At 39.0% G+C, this 15,799-nt stretch overlaps 1 pseudogene; it reads left to right on the top strand.

The window, feature by feature from the left end:
- The first annotated feature begins 10,993 nt into the window (after positions 1 to 10,993).
- Positions 10,994 to 12,601, top strand: LOC124105376 (microcephalin-like; annotated as a pseudogene).
- The last annotated feature ends 3,198 nt before the right edge of the window (positions 12,602 to 15,799 follow it).

Below are 15,799 nucleotides of genomic sequence, written 5' to 3'. Positions count from 1 at the left end.
CTGTCCGGTAGAAATAGCTTAGTCCTCTATATATGATGCTGAGCAAATTTCCTTTCCGTGGAGAAAACCTTAGCTAAGACTCGGATTTTTTTTTTTTTTTACGTTCTTCTTAAAGCCCAGTGTTAGAATTCTCTTCAGCGGGGAGGAGACCCGGGAGGTCAAAATTAAATTGTGTTCAAAGATTACTCTTCAGTCCCAAACTCTAATTAGGAGCAGCTTATGTGGAAGATTTTCAGATTTTTCCCCTAACAATGAAAAAGCTTTTCTCCATTTACCTGCTTTTCAATCTTTCCTAATTGTAATGAAATCTGAAAATAATCTCGTGCACAGTGGTTTATTTTAAAGAATACAGAACTTTCATACTAGAACAGACACTTAGCCTACTGCCGACAGGGGTCCCAACTGACAAGCTGTGAGAGTGCATGCTATTCTCTTTCACTTAGGTTAAGATATAACCCAGCTCTTAATAGCCATGTGCAGGACCCTTATTTATAGTTTTGTTAAAATTTTTAAAATAATTTTATTTTTATATTATGTCACAGGAATAATGAATACATGTTTTTTGGTTTGTTTGTTTTTCTTTTTTTTTTATTTGTAGATGAACACAATACCTTTATTTTATTTATTTTTATGTGGTGCTGAGAATTTAACACAGTACCGCCCTCACACATGCTAGGCAAGCGCTCTAACACCAAGCCACATCCCTAGCCCCTGTTTTTGTTTTTGTTTTGTTGTTGTTGTTTTGTTTTGTTTTACTGAGAAAGTACCTCTTTGTGGCCTATCCTCCCTTTGCTCCTATTTTGAAAGGCATTCCTTCAGCCTATAAAAATTTGGCACATAAGCATGTTCGTTTTATCAATATTTTATCCACCATCATTACTGTTTCACTATGAGTTTTAAATTGCATACTATTCTAAGTAGTGTTATGAAATTTCACACTTTCCAACTGTCCTGCCCTAAATGTGACTCGTCCCTTTGCACAGCGTATCTATTTGGTCTACTTTACCTGCCCATTCATTAGTCACTTAGTGTGTCAGTCATCAGATCTGTTGTCACGGTTTTGCAGAACTTATTTAATAGTGACTCCCAAGTACAAGAGTTATGATACTGGCAATTTTATATGCCAAAGAGAAACTACAAAATGTTTCCTTTAACTGAAAATGGGGGCAGAAAGAAAGAAAAAAAGCTGAGGTTTCAAAAAATCTACAGTACACTAAGATATTTTGAAAGAGTAGGAAGGAGAGGAAGAGAGCAACCTCATTCACACGGTTTTTATTACAGTTTATTGTAATAATTTAATTATTAGTTATTGTTAATCTGTTACTAATAAATAAATTAAGCTTTATCATTGGTATGCATGTATGGGAAGAAACATGGTACATATAGGATTTAGTACTCTAGAGATTTTAGGAAGTCCCCAAGGAAGCGAAAGCCGTGTGTCTTGGAATATATTCCCTGCAGTTAAGAAGGGACCACTTGGGTTGGAGCTGTGGCTCAGCTCAGCGGTAGAGTGCTCGCCTAGCACCCGGAAGGCTCTGGTTTCGATCCTCAGCACCACACAAAATAAATAAATAAAATAAACATTAAAAATAACTTATGAGTCAACAAAGACACCATCATAATAAAAGTTACTCACAAAAATTAAAAAAAAAAAGGGGGACCACTGTATTTGAGTTTCTGAGACCGGAATGACTATCTCTGAGGTACTGAATCCCTAAAGATGTAGAAATTAGGACTACTTGACATAATGTTAAGGACAATTACGCCAAATGTTCTCTAAAATTGATTATGTATGATTAGGCATAGGTACATAGCAAACTTAATTATTTTGTGAAATATCTTTTTTTGGGGGGTGGGGGTTTGAACCCAGGCAGGGCGACTTTACCACTGAGCTATATCTCCCATCCTTTTTTATTTATTTATTTATTTTTTTGAGACAGGGTCTCACTAAATTGCTAATATTGGCCTTGAATTTGTGATTCTCCTGCCTCAACCTCCTGACTCACTGGGATTACAGGAGTACACCATCATGCTAGGTTTGTATCTGCTTAAGTCAAAAATTTCTCTAACCAATCTAGGAGCAGCATTGAAGACAAATTTATGAGAAATTATGTCAAAATAAAATTGAGATAAAATGAAACTTGAAAGGTATCAAATACAGTGAGGCTAAAGACAGATGTAAACCATTAGGACTATTATTCTGAGAAGCAGAGTGAAAATATATGATCAAAGTATTTAAACTATTAAATGGTACTGGATAAAATACTAAATTATAATGAAATATTGTTGAGATAGAACATCTAACACTTTAGATTCCTTAATGACTACAATAAACAGTGACTAGTGTTTTGCAACCATTACCACAATTCAGTTTTAGAGCATTTACATTACACACCCCCAAATTCATTATGCCCATTTACAGTCAATCCTCCTTCCCACCCTCAATCTGCTATTTCTATAAATTTGCCTTTTCTGGCAATTTCATGTAAATGAACTCATACATTTTAGTCTTTTGCATCTGGCTTCTTTCACTCATGTTTTTGAGGTTCATTCATGTTTTACCAGTTAGTATTTCTTTCCTTTTTATTGTTGACTAGAACTCCATTGTATGGCTATACCACATTTTTATTTATTCATTCAGTTGAAGGACATTTGAATTATTGAATCATTTCTAATTTTGTACTATTGTGAATAAATCTACTTTGAACATTTATGTACAAGTCTTTATGTACACATTTGTTTTTATTTTTCTTGGGTCCTAAAAAAGGAGTCGCTGAGTTACATGGTAAATTTTATTTTATTTATTTACTTTTTGGTATGGGGATTGAACTCAGGGGCACTCAACCACTGCACCACATCCCCAACCCTTTTTTTGTATTTTATTTAGAGACAGGGTCTCACTGAGTTGTTTAGTGCCTTGCCATTGCTGAGACTGGCTTTGAACTTGGGATCCTCCTGCCTCAGCCCCCTCTCCCTGCTCCCCCCCACACACACCCGCCAGCCACTGGGATTACAGCGTGCACCACCATGCCCGGCTTGCATGGTAAATTTTTGTTTAATTTTTAACTTTTTTTTTTTTTGATACTACGCATTGAACCCAGGTGCACATTACCACTGATCTACATCCTCAGCCCTTTTTATTTTTTGAGACAGGTCTCACTTATCTGGTTAGGACCTTGCTAAATCACTGAGGCTGGCTTTGAACTTGTGATCCTCCTGCCCTCAGCCTCCTAAACCACTGGGATTAAAAGCATGCACTATCATGCCTGGCCTTTGGCCAATTTTTTTAAACAGGCTTTTTAAAAAATATCTTTTTTTTAGTTGTAGTTGGACACAATATCTTTATTTATTTGTATGTGGTGCTGGGGAATGAGCCCAGGGCCTCACCCATGCTAGGCAAGCTCTTTACTGCTGAGCCACAACCCTAGCCCCTGGCCCAATTTTTGACTGTGATATTTGTTTTCTTATATCAAGTTTCATTTTTTAAATATTTTTTGGATAGAATTCCTTTATCAGATACAGGATCTGTGGATATTTTCTCAGTCTCTTTAACTTTATTTTATAGTACTTGGGATTAAACTTTGGGGCGCTATACCACAGAGCTATACTCCCAGCTCTTCTTTTACATTTTGAGACAGAATTTCACTAAATTGCCCACACTGACCTCCAACTTGCAGTCCTTAATCTCTTAGCATGTGAATATTCAATTGTAGAAATAAACTTTTGTTGTGATTATGTATTTTAGTGTACTCTGACTGATACAATCTAGATGTATCATGCACAATCAGCACATGCTAGGCAAGTGCTCTACCACTGAGCCACAACCCCAGCCCACATTCTGTGTTCTTATTGAATTTTGTTTCATTGATCTGTGTCACATTTACCACCCAGTTGTGCTAGGGCAGTGGGATAGGTTGCCAAGAGACCAAGGACAACACCAGAGATAAGATATGAGATAGAAGGTTTACTGAGAAATACTTACAAGGAGGTGTAGTGCCACTGGCTGGGTAGATGCTTTTTCAAAAAGACCAGTGGTGATGGACTGGACAGGTGTACTTCTGTTTCATGCAGTGCCTCCAGTACTTCTCCAGAAAGTAGAGCCTCCTATGCCTCTCTGAGCTTTGTCTAGGAGGGGCCACCTGGATAAGCACTTCCTTCTTCTGACCCACATCAGTTACTGCAGAGAGGGGTTTTTTGTTTTTGTCTTTTTGGTACAGGAAATTGAACTCAGGGGCACTTGACCAGTGAGCCACATCTCCAGCCCTATTTTGTGTTTTATAGAGACAGGGTCTCACTGAGTTGTTTAGGACCTCACTGTTGCTGAGGCTGACTTTGAACTTGAGATCCTCCTGCCTCAGCCTCCCTTAGCTGCTGGGATTACAGGCGTGTACCACTGCACCCAGCACTATTCTGTATTGTTAACATTCCTATAAAAATATTATCAGGTTATAAGGCAATTTTCATTCTTGCAGGCCCCTTGAGGCAGCTGTATCTTTGACCTGGTGCATGTCTTCTTTTCTCAGATCAGATTCTGAAATGAAGGTACTGATCTGTACATCATACATCATCTTGCCTCTTGCCTCTCTCAGTTCTCTTTTTTTTTTTTGTATAGATTGGAGGGGTTATAATTTATTGTTTGTATAGACATGAACTCTGGAAAAATATACAAGAAAAAATGTAAAATCAATTATCTGGCCTCACTTAATTCTACTTCCCACCTGTCTCTCCTTCACTTTCAATAACAAGTGACTAACTGGAGACTTTTACAGGTACTCTTAGAGGCCTTGATTCATGTTGATGTATTCATGTTAAAAAGAATCTCCTGGGTTGGGCTTGTGGCTTAGTGGTAGAGTGCTTGCCTAGCATGTGTGAGGCACTGGGTTTGATCTTCAGCACCACATAAAAATAAATAAATAAATAAAGATATTGTGTCCATATACAATTAAAAATATTTTAAAATAATATTAATAATTTTCTGCTATAGCTATACTATTGGAAGCTGCCTTATGGTACACCTGCTGTTGTAAAGAGTCATCTCAAAGCATAGACTCCAGACCAACAGTATCAGCATCACCTGGGCATTTTAGAAATACAAATTCAGAGATGAACTCCACATCTACCACATCAGAATCCCCAGGAGTACAGCTTGCAATCTGTGCATTGATTAGCCTTCCAGGAGATTCTGATTGCTCTGGATTCTAATAGCCCCTGCCCAAGGGTTCCTACTTCAGCCATGGCCCCACAGGCTATGTGTTAGTCCACCACCTGTGGCTGTGTGGTAGGGGGTAACTAGAAGGCCTTTCTGCATCACATTCTGGCTAGGTGGCCTGGATTTCCTTTCAGTTTCCTCCTCTGGAAAGGAAGGTTGAAAACCCTACTTGATCCTGCTTCCCTCCCTGGTTTGTTTGCAAATAAGATGCGATCTTGCACCTAAATGTTAAATGCATAGCACCAGGGATATGCTAGAGAGATATGCAAATAATTAATCTTTTTGTACTTAATAGTAAGGATTCGGTCTCTGTTCTTACCACCCTATCCATCCAACCCTTGAGGGTAATGGGTTCTCAGATGTCATATAAACCCTGCCCAGTGTCCCTTCTCCCTCTTCACTTCTATTTTTGAGATCCTTTGGGTCCTTGCTCCATCTTCCAGCACATTCTGTGACGGATGGCACCCCTGTTCCATCCCACCCTGCTGGGAGCACTACCCTTTAAAGTTGCTTTCAGCTCTGAAGTTCTAAGGTTTTGTGTCTTACAAGGTTCTAGGATCCACACCAAGTCTTCTTGTTTATTAACTGATCTAATTGTCATGCCAGCCCTATGAGCTATATAGCAAATATGGTTGGTGGACCCTTCTCCATTCTCTTTATCAGAGCAGGCTCCTCCCAGGCTGGCAGCCATGAATGAATGTTGCAGGTAAATGGATGGAGTTGGAGAATATCATGCTAAGCGAAGTAAGCCAATCCCAAAAAACCAAAGGACAAATGTTCTCTCTAATAAGTGGATGCATAATGGAGGTGCAGTGCGTGGGGAGAATGAAGGAACTTTGATTGGACAAAGGAGAGGGAAGGAAGGGGAGGGGAAATGGAGGTAGAATGGTGGAATAAGATGAACATCATTACCCTAGGTACATGTATGACTGCACATGTGGTGTGACTCTACATCGTGTACAACCAGAGAAATGAAAAGTTGTGCTCCATTTGTGTACAATGAATTGAAATACATTCTGCTATCATGTATAACTAATTAGAATAAATTAAAATACTAAAAAAATATTTTTTAAATTCACTTTTCAGCACTTGGACCACTTACTGAATTCTTGACTTATGTCTCTATAGCTTACCAACTATTTTATATTATAACAATGATGAATGTCTACACTATAACAAATAATTACCCAAATTACCCACATAAATTCCATGACTATGAACAACAGCATTGATCTCCAGATACTGACAGAAGGGTATGGGTCTTTCTGTGTCCCAAAGTGGCTGCTTTATGGCACTAGCAGAGTAGCACAGTTTACAATACAGCAAGTAACATTCCCTCAGTTCTTAATCATCCGCATATCTTAATGATCCATTTGTCATTCCCCTCACCTTAGAAATTTTGAATTTATCTTTTTTCTGATTACAGCCTTGTTATTACATATTCATACATGCACACAATATAACAATGTAATTTGGTCAATATCATTCTCCAGTATTTCCTCTTTCTCTCCCCCACAAGTACCAATTTATTTATTTATTTTTTTAATCGTCAATGGACCTTTATTTATATGTGGTGCTGAGAATCGAACCCAGTGCATCACACATGCTAGGCAAGTGCTCTACCACTGAGCCACAACCCCAGACCCCCAATTTCTTTTTGTTATTGTTATTGGACTGGGGATTGAACTCAGAGGTGCATTACCACTGAGCTACACCCCTAGCCTTTTTATATTTTTATTTTGTGACAGGATCTTGCTACGTTGCTGAAAGCTGGTCTTTAACTTGCAGTCCTCCTGCCTCAGCCTCACAAATTGCTGGGATTACAGCTATGTGCCACTGAGCCTGCCTAAATACTAACTTCTTAACGCCCTCCAGGTTTTACTTTATTAGCTGAATCTTCCTGTAGACTGGGATTCCTATTTAATTGCCTTGAACTTGAGTGAAATCTAAGAGATTAAAAAGAAGTTTTAGTGACTCCCCAGATATATACTAAAAATTGCTTTCTAAAAATGTCAAACTGATTTACAATGTTCCAATATATAAGTATTGATTTCATATATCCTTTTCCTATACACCTAAGATATTAAATACATAGCTATCACCTTTGTTATAGTTAAATTTGCAATATTCCCAAAATTCTGTATTCAAAATTCAATATTCTCATCTGTTGAAAGAATGGTCCCCAATGTGGCAAGATTGAGAGATGGAGCTTTTAGGCTATGATTGGATCATGAGCTCTCTGACTTAATGAACTACTGGGAGGTGGGGCATAGTCAAAGAAGTAGGTCACTGGGAGCAGGAAGGGTTTGTTTTCTGCTTGGTTCCTTCTTCTCCACCACCCTTCTTCTGCCCCCAACCCCCATCCCTCTACTTCCTAGATGCCATGAGATGGAAGATTTTCTCTGCCATTTGTTCCACCAGAATACTTCTAACTTGGAGCTGATTTTGGACTGAAAACCTTGAAACGGTCAGCCAAAATAAATCTTTCCTCCTCTAAGTTGTTTTTGTCAGGTATTTTGTTCACAGTGATGAAAAGCTAACTAACACCACCTTGATTATGAGGTCTACAAAAATAATCAATGAAGAAATGACCCTAATGCCCAAGGGTCATTCATAACCCCTCTACCCAGACAGAACCTTCCTTTACTTAGACTAAAAGTTAAATACTAAAGCTAAAATACTAAACTTTCCTGAAATGAAAACTGGCCAGATTAAATAAATCCAGCTTAATTAATTTATTTATATAATGCATGTGTGTGTGTATGTGTGTGTACAATATTTGTACAGAATGAGAAGGAAAGCTGCTTCTATAGAGTTTTAGAAAAATACTTTTGACTAGCATACCCATTTAGGCTCTTACTCTTTGTTCATAATCCTTTTCCCTTTTCATGCCTGAAACATGAATGTAATGCCTAGACTAACAGCAGCTATCTTGTGATCATGAGGACAAAAGTCACATACCAATGATGCTAAAGCAGAAAATAGGAGAGTCCAGCATTGTTAACATCCTTGAAAATTGTATTAATCCTGAATTCCTGAACTTTTTGTTTCATAAGCCTTGACAAATTGCTTAAATATCTTTGTTTTATTTCCTGATTGTTTCAATGTAGGTTAATAAGAATATTATTATATCTACATCATAGGCTTGTAAAGATAAAATTATTAATTCATGTAAGCATCTAGAACTATGCCTGGCACATAATAAATGTATGTTATTTTATAATTAACAAATAAACTATAAAACAAATAAATTCCTATCTTTTTAATCCATCATAGCCATTTTTCTGTTATTTTCAGCCAAATTATTATTATTTTTTTTTGCACACAGGAGGGCGAGTGTTTCTGGGGATTGAAACCAGGGCCACTTAACCACTGAGCTATATTCCTGGGCCTTTTTATTTTTAGATAGGGTCTTGCTAAGTTGCTGAGGGCCTAAGTTCCCCAGGCTGGCCTCAGACTTGAATTCCTCCTGACTCGGCCTCCTGAATCATTGGGATTATAGCCATTTTGGAAGTCAGTTTGCCAGTTTCTTACAAAGGGAAACATACATTTCCCATGGGGTCCATCACTTACATTCCATGGCATTTACCCCAACTAAAGAAAAGGGAGCGGCTCTGTTAGAACATTTGTGTTTAAATGGAAGAGTGAGGGGGCTGAGGATGTGGCTCAAGCCTGGAGTGCGTTCGGCCCGGGTTCGATCCTCAGCACCACATACAAACAAAGATGTTGTGTCCGCCGAAAACTGAAAAATAAATATTAAAAAAAAAAATTCTCTCTCTCTCTCTCTGTTAAAAAAAAATCCTATTGAAAAAATAAATAAATAAATGGAAGAGTGAACTTTAGACATTTCTTTTAGAAAACAGGTGACATAGCACAGTCATTTGAAAATTAGTTGAGAGCACTATTCATTATGAACCAGGAGTAAGGATGAGTCACAGAGGCAAATGGTATTGTTACTCCAGCACAAGGTGGTCAGGAAAGCTAGTGGCACTGTGAATGAACAAAAAGATATGGCTCCAGCAGACCTTTGGAAAGAGAGAAAGTATAACAGAAACTGATCAACAACCACGGTTTATCATTAAAAGAAGAGGTAGCATCAAGGATGAAAAACTGAAAATGATATTGTAGAAAAGAGAGCTTGGAAGAAGCTCTTGAAAGCTTCTTGAAAAGAAGCTACTTTTCAGAAGATGATGACTTTGTTCTGGATATACTATTCTTATTTTCAATACTCAGAATTTGAGATACAGTAAGGTATCCAATTAGAACTATTCCAAACTGGGAGAAAGGGCCTGGAGTTCAGATAAGTGAGAGGGTAAAGAAGCATATTTGAAAATAATTAACATAAGTTTTAATGTATGTTAATATTTTATTAACATAAATCTTTAAAGTGAGAATGAAACCAAGAACCTGGAGAATAGCAAGTGATGAAATGACCCTTAGGATAGACCACAGATAAGCAGGAGGAAGAAAAGCAGAAGCCAATAAAAATAACAGAAGGTTTGGGGGTGTAGCCTAGTGGTAGAATGTTTGCCTAGCATGCACAATGCCCTGGGTTAAATTCCCAGTACTGCCAAAAATAGATAAATAAATGTCAAAGTTAAAAAGTAAGTAAGTAAATAAATAAATAAAAATAACAGAGAAGAATGTGTCATAACTTAATAGTGTTACAAAGAGCTGGGAGGTACAGCTCAACAGTAGAGCACTTTCCTACCATGCATGAGGTCCCAAATTTGATCTCCAGTACCACAGTAATAATAATAGAAGCATTCAGAAAAATTCCCATTTCCACTCTCTTTCAGGGCTTCAGGATAACTCAGATTTTTATTCCAATTAATAAAAAAGTTCAGAGTTTTGTGAAAGTTAGTACTAAAAAGTATCTCTGATTCAATTTAACATTTACTGAATATTTCTCTCTTATTCCCATTTTCTCTGATTGATCTTATCTCAGTGAAAACATTAAGAAACTGGCAAACTTTACTTTGGGTCTTTTGGAAACACTGTCTCTAGGAATACTGAAGTACAGTTACCCTGAGACCACCACAAGGCCAAAGTTATATATAGCTACTCCAATTGAGTCTCAGCTGGGCATAACTTTGCAGCCATCCATGCCAAGGTATAGCACAGAGGTGAACTGTTTCTTAATCCTCCAAATAGTCATCTGTTTGCTAAAACACAAGCAAATGGACTTATCAGCCCCACATGGAAAAGAATCATCCAGCTGATCTATGCCCCAATTACTGACTCATAAAACTTTTAGGTATAGGGCTGGGGATGTGGCTCAAGTGGTAGCGCGCTCGCCTGGCATGCTTGCGGCCCGGGTTCGATCCTCAGCACCACATACAAACAAAGATGTTGTGTCTGCCGGAAAAAACTAAAAATAAATAAATATTAAAAAAAAACTTTTAGGTATAATAAAATTATTTTAAGCAACTTTTTAAAATAATTTATTATGCAACAATAGATAACTGGAATACCTAGTAAATATGTGCATATTTTTCTCTCTTGAATATCAATTTATTCATCTATAAAACAAAGGAATGACTAGATGATCTGAGTTTCTTCTTGCTTGAAATTACTGACTTTATTCCTTGTCTAGTGACTCACCTGAAACTAAAGCACTTTCATATGTTAAAAGAAAAAAAAAATAATCATCTAAACATATCAGGGATCCTGACATAGTGAGGACTTTGAGATTTAAATACAAAGGGAGAGTGATTCCTAGGATTCTGATCAGCTGCAGGACAGGGCAGACCCCCAGAGCCACGGGGTTCGCCTTCCTGAAAGATGTTGGGGCCCACGCTGCAGCGTGGTCTTCCAGGAGGGCAGAAAATTTCTACAAAAACAAACAAACAAACAAACAAAAAACTTACAAACCAACTCCTGGATACTGGGGCAAAGTTTTAAAAAAACTTTTAACAAGCAAGTAACTCAGGTTGTTTTCAAAGGTGGGTACCCGTGCTCTGGGTGGGAAAAAGTTTTTATGTGCTGCATGTATATTCCCATAAGATCCAAGACCGAGTCGCACAGTCTATTAATTGTATCAAAGGCCCTGCTGTAGTCCCTGGAGAGTGACTGGCAGAGGAGCCCCTTCGAGGGTGGTGAGGCTAAGTGCAGCCAGAGCGCATGCGGTGCAGAACAATAGCACGTTGAGGAGTGCTGTTCCCTCTTGCCATGCCTGATGAGGAGGAAGTGTAGGTGTATGCAACCCAAAGATTTTATCCCTAAAACACCAGAAAAATGACAAAAGACTTCAAAAGAAATTTGAGAAAATGACTGAAGAACTACAAAAGCAAAAGACAACTCTAGATAATGATGTACCTGTTCTCTTATTTGAATCTCATGGCTCATTGAAATATATATAGTCCCACAACTAAAAATTAGTGGTCACCGCAGCACAATGGAGAAGAAATTACAAGAGATGAAGGAGAAGAGGAAAAAGTCTTTCCTCTACCTCTTCCCAGATGACTGAGCAGTCTCATAAGAATCCAGATAACTGTGCGGGAAGCATCTTTGAACATTTCACATGATTCTTTGTGTTCAGATGATTCCTGTTCTGGTGGTTTACACACATCTTTGGATGATCTCTGTGGAAAATCAGGATGTGAAAACCAGGGAAGAAAATTGGAAAGGACTGTTAGTGGAATTAGAAGTGATATGTGCACATCCTCATGTGTTAAAAACAGCACTTATTTATCAGCACCGTCCAGTAACCTCCATCAGTTGAGCCCTTAGAGATCCATGAATCATCATCTTTCAAAAGAGGAAAAGGTGAATTGGCGGAAAGACACTATAGGAGAAGTAGTCACCCCAGACAAGAGGCTAGCAAAGGGCGTATCTGAGATGTTTGAGAAATACAGCTGGTCTTCTACAATGTCTACAGCAAAAGATTGCCTTTTGGAGTATTCAAGGCCCTGGAATTTCACAGCAAAGAGAAAAAGAACATCACCTCTAGAAGACCAGCTGAAGAGAAAGAGGCTCAGCCTGAAGCCTGTTTCTCCCAGGCTGCAGCTCAGGTTGGAGCAGAGACTGCGGCCGGCAGCCAGGCCTGCCACCTCCACTCTTGATCATGGGGAGTCCTATGAACACTATTTCTCACCTGACAACCTGAGGAAAAGGGTTGAGAGCAGCTTAATCCTGGATCTCCACCACTATCAAGTCCTGCTCAGCTCGGCTGCAGAAGTTTTTCTAAGAGGGAGAAAACAAGCATTAGAAATGTTTGATTTTTCCTGCATTGGTGAAAACCCCAGATCAGTCCATATGACTCAGTTAACAGCAAAATCTTGCTCTGGACTTCAGAAACCTGCAAAATGTGAACAGAACACAAATTCCAGTTGCATGGCTGCAGAGGAGACCCCCATGCTGAAAACAGCCAGGGGTGTGCTGGGTAGCTGAAGACACTTCCCCAGGTGGAAGCTCTGCTTGACCAGAAGGACAGGAGGGTGACTTATGTCCTCCCAAGAGAAGCAGAGAAGATGTGGGAGGATCCCTCTGTTGAAAAAGCAGGCAGAAAGAAGACTCCACTTCCACTTCCAGGGAGTGAAATATCAGAAGTATCACTATTACATATCTTTCCCTTGAGTATAAATTCCCCAGAATTATCTCACTAAAAACATTAACATAATTTTCCATATTTTAAGCCTACTATTTATATCTCAACTTTTTCAATAAATGTCAACAAAACATTGTATATTAAGCTTAGCATGTTTTCAAACTATGTAGAATCATGTTGACTCCAAAGTAAATGTGAAATAGTTTGCACATGGACTGTTTTGGTAGTTCAGAACACCATGCTCCTAAAACCTATACTCTTATTCTCAGTTTTTATCTACTGTATTTTTAAGTGTTTGAATAGCTTTTAATGAGATGTACACATAAATTAAGTGGAAGAAAACTAGTTCCAAACAGTGTGTCACAATTTAAATCTCAGTGTTGACAGGAGTGGAGTGGTCTTTGGAGCAGACCTGGCTCTTGTCCCAGGGCTGAGCTCTAAGAGTCCCCAGCCCTGAGCTTCAGGCTTAAATAGGAGAGGATAAGGGGCCAGCACTGGTTGGCTTCCTGGGACTTGGAGACATTAGAATGTGGTAAGGGTGGGTGTGGGCTATCACACAGGTATGCAGGCAGCACCTGTGTGACTTGTTCTGACTCAGATGGGAACGATCTGTGTGCCCTGATGTAAGGCATCTTCTAGACTCTTGTGCCTCTTTTTGTATCATCACCAAGAGACAAAATCATTCAATTCAGGCTGGGGTTGTGACTCAGTGGTAGAGCCCTTGCCTAGCATGTGTGAGGCATTGGATTTGATCCCCAGTACCATATAAAAATAAGTAAATAAAATGAAGGTATTGTATTGTGTTCATCTACAAGTAAAAGAATTTTTTAAATATTTAGTTAGTTAGTTAGTTGTAGTTGGACATAATACCTTTATTTATTTATATGTGGTGCTGAGGATTGAACCCTGGGCCCCACAAGTGCTAGGCGAGCACTCTACCGCTGAGCCACAATCCCAGCCTGTAAAAAGTTTTTTTAAAAAATCATTTGATCCTAGAGTAAGAAGAGACTTCCATGCTGTGTAGTCCAACCTAACCTCTTACTTGCATAATAATTGAGTCTCATATATGTCTTAAATGTTCAATGTCAGCCACTGGGACTCAGGTAAACCATCTCTTGGGGAATCTACCATAGGGAATCCTTGGAGCCCTTAGTTAAATGGACACTGCACTCCTGCCAGAGCTGTGAGCAGGAAAGAATGATCCACAGCAAACTAGGCCTCTCCAGATCTTCCATGCTGAAATAAAGTCTTTTCAGTTCCTGAAAATAATACCTCTCTCTGATGCCAGAGTAGGGGGTTAGGAGAAGGGTGGGATGGGAAGGTGGTAAATGAGAAGGTGGGGCAGCAAAGAGATGAAAGCTGAGGCTTCAGAGATGAGGGCAGAGGGGGCTCCTGTGACAACTGAAAAGTAGTGAATCTAGAGAATAAGTACATTGAAAGCAGAAGCAAAATTGGCATGTAGATGAAGGTGGTTCTCAGCCTAGTGGGGAGGAAGAGAAAATCTATCAAAAGCCCATCTCTTGGTGGTCAGTGGTTATGTTCACAAAATATAAATCCTCTCTTTCTTGCATTTCTGAATTGTATGCATAGGTACTGTGGGTTTTTATGGTGTCTCATATCCCAAAGTCAACACTGAAACTCTTGGGTAGGAGTCAAGAATGCACATCATGGATATAAAGCTAGAGGATGCCAATTTGTACCTCCATGAAGTGGGTAAAAAAAGGATTATTGTTGGCTGGGGATATAGCTCAGTTGGTAGAGTGCTTGCCTCAAATGTAAAAGGCTCTGGGTTCAATCCCCAGCAACACACACACACACACACACACACACAAAGGATTATTTTGTTATCACTCAGAATAGTCTTGAGTCTCTCTGCCTTAAGTCTCAATATGTATAAAGAATAATTCTTAACTATAAAAACGATTGAAACTATACAGATGAATCTAAATTAATCTAAAATTAGACTTCATACCATCTATTTCCATATTTGATGGCATAAACTTTTAGGAACACAAAAACTAAATTGTGATTGTTGTTACCTGGTAATTTGGGGCTTGTCAAATCATCTTCCTACACCTCAACCCCAGAAGAATTTGCATGTGTTGCCATCAAGTGATATTAGTACTATCTCAGTAGTCGAAAATTCAGGGTGAGTGAGTGAGAAATATGTGTGCAATCAAAACCAATCACTTGGGGTTGTGAATGCAGCTCAGTTGGTAGAGCAATTGCCTAGTGTGCATGAGGCTCTGAGTTTGAGCCCTAGCACCACAAAGAAAAAAAAAAGTCACAAGAGCTATATTCCAGTTCCCATTTCCACATACCCTGCTTAAAACACAAGGCTTTGGAGAGTAAATCATCAATATGAGGGAAGTAGAACAGTAAGAAAGATAAACCTATCTTCTGCATCACACTGCTCAATTGTCCACTGACCATTCAAAGATGTGGGCAAGATGAGAGACACAGCATGAAGTAAAAGGCAGAAAAATACAAGGCGGACCTGAAGGAGGAAAGTTGCTGGCCAACCTCTGTCACTTTATTAACTGATATTCTTAGGCAAGTGTCCTAAGTTCTCATGGCCTCAACTGCTTTGTGGACTCAGTGGGGAGGATAAGAATATCAGCATTATTTTGAGACAGGGTCTTGTTAAGTTGCTCAGGGCCTTGCTAAGTTGCTGAGACTGGCTTTGAACTCACAATCCTGCCTCAGCCTCCTGAGCCGCTGGGATTACAGGTGTACACCACTGTGCCCAGCGCTAGATGGTATTTTTTTTTTTTTTTTTTTTTTTTTTTTTAAATTTTAATATTTATTTTTTAGTTATCGGCGGATACAACATCTTTGTTTTGTATGTGGTGCTGAGGATCGAACCCCGGCCACACGCATGCCAGGCGAGCGCGCTACCGCTTGAGCCACATCCCCAGCCACGCTAGATGGTATTTTTAATGATAGTCTTATCCACAGAGTCCTGGGTCCATCTTAAAAAACCAAAGCCTCTCTTCTTGCCACTTCCTCAGTCATGGTTTCAATCATTTCCATTTTCCTAT

This window comes from Marmota monax, unplaced genomic scaffold (assembly GCF_021218885.2).
Source record: "Marmota monax isolate L192 unplaced genomic scaffold, Marmota_monax_Labrador192_F-V1.1 WCK01_AAM20220418_F8-fsc00070, whole genome shotgun sequence".
Taxonomy (NCBI): Eukaryota; Metazoa; Chordata; class Mammalia; order Rodentia; family Sciuridae; genus Marmota; species Marmota monax.
Note: the sequence above shows the minus strand (reverse complement) of the source record. Positions and strands in the feature narration are given on the sequence as shown.